This window comes from Leptonychotes weddellii, unplaced genomic scaffold (assembly GCF_054177405.1).
Source record: "Leptonychotes weddellii isolate Sample4059 unplaced genomic scaffold, ASM5417740v2 HiC_scaffold_5450, whole genome shotgun sequence".
Classification (NCBI taxonomy): domain Eukaryota; kingdom Metazoa; phylum Chordata; class Mammalia; order Carnivora; family Phocidae; genus Leptonychotes; species Leptonychotes weddellii.
This window is the reverse complement of record NW_028022358.1, coordinates 938-10,933: the sequence shown is the minus strand read 5'-3', so window position 1 is coordinate 10,933 and position 9,996 is coordinate 938. Positions and strand designations below refer to the sequence as shown.

The 9,996-nt window shown below is 36.8% G+C and overlaps 1 long non-coding RNA gene across 1 annotated transcript; it reads right to left on the bottom strand.

The window, feature by feature from the left end:
* Positions 1 to 2,784: 2,784 nt before the first annotated feature.
* On the bottom strand, positions 2,785 to 9,785 carry LOC145719589 (uncharacterized). The gene is made up of 3 exons (XR_014142478.1): positions 9,507 to 9,785; positions 6,397 to 6,543; positions 2,785 to 2,995 (listed from the first exon to the last, which is right to left on the bottom strand). It is a non-coding gene; the product is annotated as an uncharacterized LOC145719589 (long non-coding RNA).
* Between the last annotated feature and the right edge of the window lie 211 nt (positions 9,786 to 9,996).

Genomic DNA, 9,996 nt, shown 5'->3' with positions numbered 1-9,996 from the left:
TCATCAGGGAAATGCAAATCAAAACCATAATGAGATATTACCTAACACCTGTCAGAATGACTATTATCAAAAGGACAAGAAATAACAAGTGTTGGCAGCAACGTGGAGAAAAGGGAACATTTGTGCACTGTTAGTAGGAGTATAAATTGGTGTAGCCACTATGGAAAACAGTATGGAAGTTCCTCAACAAATTAAAAATAGGACTACCATATGATACAGCAATTCCACTTCTGGGTATTTATCCAAAGAAAACAAACATTAACTCAAAAAGACATATGCCGCCCCCGCCCCAGTGTTCACTGCAGCATTAGCTACAAGAGCCAAGGTATAGAAACACTAGGTGTCTATCTATGGATAAATAAATAAAGAAGATACGACATATACATATTCCATTGTGCGCACACACACACACACACACATACAGGCACACACTGGAATACTAAAAAGCCATAAAAAAGAATAAAATCTTTCCATTTGCAACGACATGGATGGACCTTGAGGGCATTATGTTACATGAAATAAATCAGAGAGAAACAAATACCACTTGATCTCACTTATATGTGAAATCTAAAAAGCAAAACAAATGAACAAACAAAACAAAACTCATAGATACAGAGAATAGATTTGTGGTTTCCAGACGTAAAGGAGAGAGGGGGTGTTGGGGAGAGATGGGTGAGGGGATCAAGAGGTACAAACTTCAGTGGCACCTGGCTGGCTCAGTTAAGTATCAGGTCACAATCTCTGGGTCCTGGGCGTCAGGCTCCCCACTCAGCAGGGAGTCTGTTTGTCCCTCTGCCCCTTCCCCCACTTTTTGTCTCTCTCTCTCTCTCAAAAAAATAAATAAAATCTTAGAAAAAAAAAGAGGTACAAACTTCCAGTGATAAAATTAAAAAGTCATGGAGATGTAATGTGCAGCGTGGTGACCATAGTCAATATTGGTAAGTAGGTTTACTGTGGTGATCATTTCCCAATTGTGGAATCATTATGTTATATACCTGAAACTAACAAAATGTACATCAATTATACTTCAATAAAAAATAAATAAATAAAGGCCACCTTTGTCAGCCAACTTCCCTGTATAATAACTACAGCAATAAACATATAAGCTTCTCCTATTCCTATATCACGTTATATAAAGTAGAGAAAAATTTGCATTTCAGGTGGACGGCATCTTAACTAATCTGTTTGCCAGTGATTCCTCTGCAAACTTATTTACCTGCTGTAAGTATCATGACTTGTATGCCATGATATTATTCAGACATACCAGTCCTGCTTACGTTATTATCATCTAGTCTGAATTCTCCAGAATGGGTAAATAGAGAATATCAAGAAACTGTTTACAGGCTGCCGCAGGCTATTATCAGGGCGTATTAAACGGAGTGAAGTACACAGAGGAGAACGGATTCCATTTGGCACAAGTCTTTGGGGGTCTTTGCATTTGCCCTCTGAGTCTGTTTGTCAACTGGTTTTTTTTCTCCCCTTCCCTCCCTGCCTCCCCCCCGCCCCCACTCCTATCAGTTTTCAGGCAGTAAGGGTCAGGAAGCAGTCCCCACCATTGCCACCAACCATTTCCTCTTGTTTTGCTGGCTGGAAATGAACAGCTGCAGCTAGTCAGCAGGCTCGGTGGGGGGACGCAGAAAATGATCATCATTTAACCAGCAGGTACCCCTGAGTACCAGTTAGCATTCTGTGCCTCCTCGCCTGCCTCCTCTTCGGGAGGAGTGTTCCCAGCCAATTTTCCCTGGTTTTGTTTTTGGGGTTTTTTTTTTTTTTCTTTTGGATAGAATCAATTTTTGAAAACTTTACAGTATTTTGTTTAGTACACTTTCTATATAATCTTTAAATTACATACCTAAAATTGAGGTATACATTTCTTTTTTTATTTTTTTAAAGATTTTATTTATTTGTCAGAGAGAGAGAGCGCGCACAAGCAGGGGGAGCTGCAGGCAGAGAGAGAGGGAGAAGCAGGCTCTCCGCTGAGCAGGGAGCCTGATGAGGGGCTGGATCCCAGGGCCCTCGGATCATGACCTGAGCCGAAGGCAGACGCTTAACCGACTGAGCCACCCAGGCACCACATGAGGCATACATTTCTTCAAAAGTTTGAGGCCAACATTTAACCACCCCAATAAAATATTCTGTTTCTTTCACTGCTCAACACTAGCAGTGCTGGCTAGTTTAATAAAGAAAATAAAATCCAGAATATGAGATGGTTCATTTAGAGATGTTTCTGGTGAGAGAAAATATGGGCATTAAAAAAGAAAATATGTATGCATCAATACTGCCAATAAATGAAATATTATTGACAAATTTAAGGTAAAATGTTGTGAATACAGATTATATAGAGAAAAATATTTTTTAAACTGTCAAGTGATTCCATATTAAAAGACAAATAAGTCAAATTATCTCTTTGATAAAAAATTCTTTAAATTTCGGAGTGCCTGGATGGGTCAGTCAGTTCAGTGTTCGACTCTTGATTTCAGCTCACATCATGATCTCAGGGTCCTAGGATCAAACCCCGCTTTGGGCTCCGTGCTTAGCCCAGAATCTGTTTGGGATTCTCCCTCTCCCTCTGCCCCTCCCCCTGCTCGTGCTCTCTCTCTCTCTCTCTAAAATAAATAAATAAAATCTTTTAAAAATTTCTTGATATTTCTAAATTTTTACTTTTATGCATGATTAATATTTATTACATGTATTAAATGATCTCATTAATTTTAAATTATTAATTAAAATTAACATTATGATTAAATTTTCCAGAGATGGGTGGAGAGTGGGGGAGAGGCAAGCATATTACTGCTGTCAGGTTTCTTACCATATCCCAGTTGGGAGATGATAAAATCAAATTCCTCAATGCTGTGGATACTGGCTAGATCACCACCTTCCTTCCGACACGCAGTCAAGGCATGTCTTTGGATTTTCTTCTCCTCTCTGTGAATCTTGTAGCAGTGACCTGCATATGGCCACCACTGACTTGGACAGTTAGTAGGCACATCGCTTTCTAGAGAAAAAAGAGTTTGGAAAACATTTAAAAGGGAAGACTTTTTAAAATTAAAACAAAATTTTCTATCATTCAGGATACAAAACGATAGTTATAAGCATTTAAAGGTAATATTTATTTTTCCTTTCTGGCATATATATTCACAAAACATAAACGAGGTGGGGACATAAGGGCCACCAAGGAGCTACAGAAACCGGAATAGCATGAGCTGGCCACCTCTGGCTTGCTTCTGCAAGATGGCATATGATACTGTGGTGACTGCAGGGATTTAGAGCCAGAAGTCTTCTGAATTTGCCACAAGTTCCGTGGTCTTGGGCAAGTCACATCACAGGAACCAAAGTACCCATACATGTAAAAACATTTCAATAATATTGATAAATAATACTAATAGGAAGCTACCCATCCTCACTGTGTCCTTCTGAACTAGAAAACATCTGCGATAATGTTACTCTAAATTACAAACACCACACAATTATTATTTAAGTCAGTGAGTAATAGCGGCCAACATCCTAACTATGGCTACTAAGAGTTATGGTCCAATTTCATAAATCTTGATTTCATATTGCAAAAATGAACTGTAATAGTAATGAGCTGGGGAAAGGGAAGGGAAAGATGTTTGAAGGCAGAAACTCCCGTTATTCACCCCTGTATGTGCTAGAACTGGCATGGGGCCCGGCACGTGGCAGGTGTAATGAATGTCGGTCGAGAAAATACATTTGATATGCAGCAGCTTATCATTACCATTTACAGATACTCTTTCAAACTGCAATTTAGCAATGTACCTTCCTTAAAGGGACCATATTACCAAATGAATGTTAATTTATACATTTGTTTGGTAGTGAATGTTCTCAAATGTGCTGCTTAGCAAATGCTCAATACAGTAAATGTTTGTTATTCATTTAATGAATCCCTTAAAGCCATTTTTCCTTACAGACCAGGACTGCCTGCCACATCTTTGAGTCTAAGATTCTGTTTACAGTAGTCATGTAAGTAAACAGTCACCCATGATGACCAAACACTGCATTATTGTCACAGAAAAAATACGCATGCTTAAAAAATTCTAGCCCTTCAATACAATTTAGATATTTTATTACTGCCGTGTTAGGGAAAAAAAAAAAAAAGTTAGTATAGCTCTGGAGCCCTCTGGTGGGATATTTTGATTTTGCTACCCAGGACACTGAAAATAATGTCAGCAAATGCTGAGACCCTCAAAAACTGGACAGGTAACCTTTAAAAATATCTTAAAACATGAAGACAACCAAAGAAAAGGAGGTCCGTGGGGTAGCCAGAAAAGATTGCTTGCTCTAAAATATTATCATTTCAACATGTAATCAATAAAAAAGAAATGACGAGATATTTTACTCGTTTGCTTGGGCAGTCTTGAAACTGCCATATGTAATATATACTTACAGCACATCTCAGGTCAAACTAGCCCCACTTCATGCTCTCAATAGCCACTTGTGGTTACGTGGCTACTGAAATGGACGGTGAGGTTCTAGAAACCTAGGAATTTTGATGAGTGAGGTAGCATTGCAGGGACCACCAGGGTAAAAGGTAGAACTCTTGCCCCAGGGGGTCACCAATCATGCGTGCTGCATAATTTTAACTCTCATTGGCTTTTCCAAGCTCTGGTTTGAGTTTATAGATAAGACAGAATGATTCATCCAGGAAATACAGAGAAATTCAAAACCCCATGTCAAGTGAAGGTTAGGAAGTAAACAAGGTGGGGCATAGTAGAGAAATTATGCTAATTTACTGAATGTATGAACAAATTTTCACAGGAAAAACAGGTATTAATATTTCCCTTTATAGATGAGGAACCCAAAACTGGGGGTTAAGTAACAGGGCCAAGTTCCAGAATTCTGCTTCCTGTACCAGGGAAGCTATTACAACAAACAAACAAACAAACAAACAAAACCATTCTCCTCTTCCCCTAAGTGGCAATTCCAAATCTTCTGAAGGAGAATTCCATGAGCTTTCCCAAGGAGAAAGAATTATACTATTTCTCTACGGGAGGAATAGAGGAGATGAAGTACAAAATGATTGAGGTCTCCTAGACACATGCTTACAGTCATAATGGTGCCTTTGTAAATATCATCGAACCCAAGAACCAGGACCCTCGTCTGTACACATTGGAGATCTTGACTGTATCTGTCTCTATTAAAACTGCAAACACATCTACTCTTTGGTCTGGCAACTCCACTCCTAGGAATGATCACACGCATGAAATGACGTGTATAAAGTTATTCATGGTAGGATAATAATAAAAAATTGGAAGTAAATTGAATGTCCATTAATAGGTGACTGGTCAAAAAGTATACATGGTCTCTCTCTATAATGGCTATCATGTGGCCATAAAAATAAACCAAGAGGCTATTTATGTACAGTATGGAAAGATGTCCAAATTTTTTATCTGAAAAAAGTGAAGAAGATACATGTTGTATGCTGCCATTTGTATAAAACAGACAGAAATGATGATAAACATATTTGTTTATATATTTATAGAATAACCAGATAAGGATAAACACCCAGAAATAGTTATTTATCAGGGAGGAGAACTGGGTTTAGAGGTTAAGAAGTAGAAGGAAAATATTATTATTTTCTATCATTTTGTACCTTTTGAATTTCCAACCATGTCAATCATATTTTAAAGTCAATTTTACTGACTTTAAAAGTCAGGGAGAAAAGTCAAGAATGCTACACTGTCAGATTTCTCAAGCAGAATACATACTTACACACATACATCCCTTTAGAGTATTAAAACAGCTGATAGAGAAAAAAGTGTAGGTTGTTTGTTTTTTGTCAATTTGAAAAAAGGGGTGCATTCTTGTGTTAGTAACTTATTTCTTTTATAAAATTATGAGAGAGACCATAATTGAATTCTTTGCCCAGAGTCTAGCCTATATATAAAATTCAGTTAGTACTTTTTGGATGTTTTATCCCATTTCTGTGAAGACTTCCATTGAGGATGCTAAACTTACGGCACCAGAGCCCAGATGTATCCTTAAATAGCAAGAATATAATAAAAACATCCTTTGCAGGTATTTATTTCCTAGCTTGGATTCCAGTTTCATCACATGTGCAAGTTTTATATATCCTCTGAATTTCCTCTTCCTCATCGAGAATGCATGAATAATAATGCTTTGCTCATAGGGCTGCTATGAGGATAGAATTCTTATTTATCTTCTTCCAAAGGCTTTGAACGTGTCTGAACACTACGGCACACTCAGGAAATGTTAGTGACCATTACTAGTAGCCAACAAAAAGAAATTCCGTAGGAATATCATTAAGTTTACTCCATAAATTATCAACAAAACCTGTCATTTCACACAGTTATGCTAGGCTGCAATTTTCTTTTAATTATAATATCTTCTACACTTCAGATCAGATAGATCGCTTACCGGAGGGAATCACAAAAGAATTCAAAGTTGTGTTGCCCTTCTTACAAATATAGCCTAGTTTCTGAACACATTCCAGATTTTCCCATTTAGCATTTTTCCCAGGATTTAGTGACACACAGCTTTTTCCAGGTTCTGTTGATGGACTTCCTTTGGGGAAAAGGAAAAATCAAAGTGGGATTATTACAGGTATTACAAGCAGATAGTCCCCACAACCTCACGGCTTCATCCTTGGGATTTAATGAATCCCATTCTGTCTCTGGCTTCACATTCACCAATAAATCTTTACTGACTGCAGAGCAAAAGATGCGTTGGGCATCTATTTCTTTTCTTGTCTTTGGATCATTCCGAAGTCTAAAATGTTGATTATACAAGTTTACTTCTTTGAAATAACTTTTTTCACAATATCAACAATAAAGCTAGGCCTTATAATCTTGAAAAATCTTCACATTGGGTTTTGTTATGTATAACAAAATGCACAACACATGATGTTCCAAACCAGCCATATTAAGCACTGTAAATACCTACCAAAAAGCTAAGTAAGGCTAACCGTGTGGAGCAAACTAGAGAATTTCTGAACATGGGAAAACTTTCTCCAACTAAAGAGAGGAGACGGAAGAGGAAGACAGCAAAGAGGAGAAAGACAAGGAAGGGGAGCTTCAGAAGCAACATGACATGGGAAATGCTGATAAAGTCCACCCCAAAGTCAGACTTCCTCAAGATTTTCAACCCAGCCTACTGAAGATTTTTAAGTACTAACCCTTCATCCCATATCTTGCTGAAAATTGATAAAAGAACCAGATAAATTCAACTTTGGGAATGCAATGGATACATGGAAAACTAGCTCCATCTCTCACCTGAAGACAGGGTGATAAGCCACATTTTGTTAACAACTCTGTTTTGTGATCTCTGACATGTATATAACCTGGCCCTGGACCTCACTTTGCCTTCCTGCTAGATGGGAATCATATCACCTGCTCCATAAAGCTTTTGTCAACATTTTTTTAAAGTTGTGGAAGAGTACACAACGAAAAACATTGTTAGTGATAAGGACTTTAATATATCAATTAGTTGTCTTTAAATAGCTACCAAAGTTATTTGAATTCACACTTCTACAGCATTTGTGTAAAATATCCTCACTTCAAATGTGAATGTATTTTAATAGATGCATTACTTGGTAAGTACTCAGTTGAATGCTTAATCAAATGTTTCATGCAATAACAGCTTCTAATATTCCACAAGATTTCTGATTTTCATTTGAAGAAACTCTCATATTATTTCAGAAGTGATTTAACCTTGCACCTCTTACTTCTCAGCAATTTGGTTTAATAAGGGAGGACATTTCTTTTCCTTTCTCATCAATATTCCAATTTCATTCCTCACATTCACTGAAGTTAACCCCCCAGTTTTCTCACTGAACTCTTGGAATGCAAGTGATTAAATATTACAATAATTACTCCAAAATTGCATAATAAATAAAGTGACTTGCCAAACGTGCAATAATTCAGCAGCAAAGAATAAACTTTAGTTCCTTTAAAAAATGATCATTATTATCTAATGATCTGATGGAGTCCAACTGGCATTCTCCAATTCAATCTCACTGAGTGAGTAAGCAGACAAATCAAATCCTCACTCATGAGAAGGACATCTTATATTCTCTTGTAGTAATGTTTAGTTTCCATTTGGCAGAGGAAACCAGAGCTGATTCTAGTGACAGCCCTGTAACTATGCATTGAAGGAATGCAGTGGAAGTGGAATTTCATAGTAAAAGCACATCAATTTAAGCTAAAATATATCCTCTAAAGTTTCCCTCTTGTGTTTTAGCATCTATTCTGAATATTCTTGCTTGCTTGCTTCCTTCCTTTCTTTCTTTATCCTTTCTCTCTCTTTCTTATTTTCAAAGCTTTCATTTCTTTAAATACCATAAATTAGTAACATAGAAAAGAGTTTAATTTCCTAAGCCAAATGCAAAAATCATTCAGTGGCTTTTAAGAAGGAAGTCAGACCATATGAAGAAACACTACATCAGTATTTGCTCATAGCAGAACTAGTAAATGAAAATGTGACCCATCCTTTTCCACACCCATGCAGACATTAGTAATCAATAATTATGGTACTCTTTGCTAATAAACCAACATTAGTATGGGGTGGGTTGGAAATGGGGGTGGGGAGTTCTGAATCACACTCTATAGAGCGCCTCAAGCAGCTTCTAATCGTTGGCATTTGTGAATAAGGTAAAAGTTTTTTGTCATCATTGGTCTTTTTGTTTTCTCTGAATAACTGCTGTATATGTGAAACACATTTATTATTTAGCCTCCTTTATGTTCTGTTACCTGTATGCTATGACAATGTAGACATAATTAGTTCAGAGCATTTTCTATCCTCCAAAAAATTAGAAAGATGTTGAAGGCTTAATCATCCCCAACTGTATTTTTTAAAAATTAAACCACAAATTGCCAACAAAAGTGCTAATGAATTATGATGCTAGCATGGAATATTATCATTGGTATTTGAAATACTATTTTAATCCAACTATATTAGATTAACAACAGGAGAAAATGATGTTAAGGTCATTATAACAATGATAGAAATATCGCAAATATCTCAGGGCTCAAGATAATGAGAAACTGTCCAGCCCCAAATAATTCATATTCACTTAAATTCATAGTTTGTGTATGTGTAAATATAAATAAATATATATAAAATCTTTGAATATACTCTATGGCATTATACAGTATATATATCTCATAAGTATACATATTATGTATAAGCACTTTCAACTGGAACATTGTAAAATTCAAAAAATTGATTTTGAATATAATAGCTAGCAAATCAAGGGTACTCAGAGAATATGTACTTTAACAGAGTCCTGTATTGATTTGTGTGATAATCCTGCCGGACAAATCCCCAACCTGGGAAGCAGGTATAACCTTACGGTTTTAGTATATGCAAATCCAGTTGGCAGATTTCAAAGCAACGTGAGAAATGGACTATATTTGGTAAAGTCTCCCACTTCTTTTCTTTGAGCTCCCCATGCGAGATGATGAAGATCTTTATGGTATCCAGACAAATTAAAACTAGATGTATTTAGCCACAGACAAGCTGGACCCTACCTGGTAACCAGTTCAAATATCTGAATGGACTGCCACCACTCCATTGCCATCCACTGTTGAAACTCAGGCTGTTAAGACCAATCCAGAGTCCTGAGGTCAAGGAACTGGTTAATCCTATGGAACAAAAGCAAAAACAAACAAACAAAAAAAACAAAACTGACATTTGGAAAAGACAATAGAATCGCATTCAGAATTAAGTGGTTGGATCAAAATGTATAAGAGGGAAGTAATAAAAAAAACCATGCCTAACACTTCTTGGATTCTCTGGAGGTAAGTACAACTACTATCTCCATTGGCAGATAAAGAAACAGCGGTGAGAGTCTAAGTAAGATTCTTAGTAAGATCTAGTAAGATTCTTGCTAAGCTTCTAGCCCAGATATGACCAGGCTTCAACCCCATCATCTTGGAATATTCCTACTGGATGGTATCAGTGTGTTTTAATTTGGATAAGACTCTATCATCAAATAATATTTTTACTTACTTTTAGAGT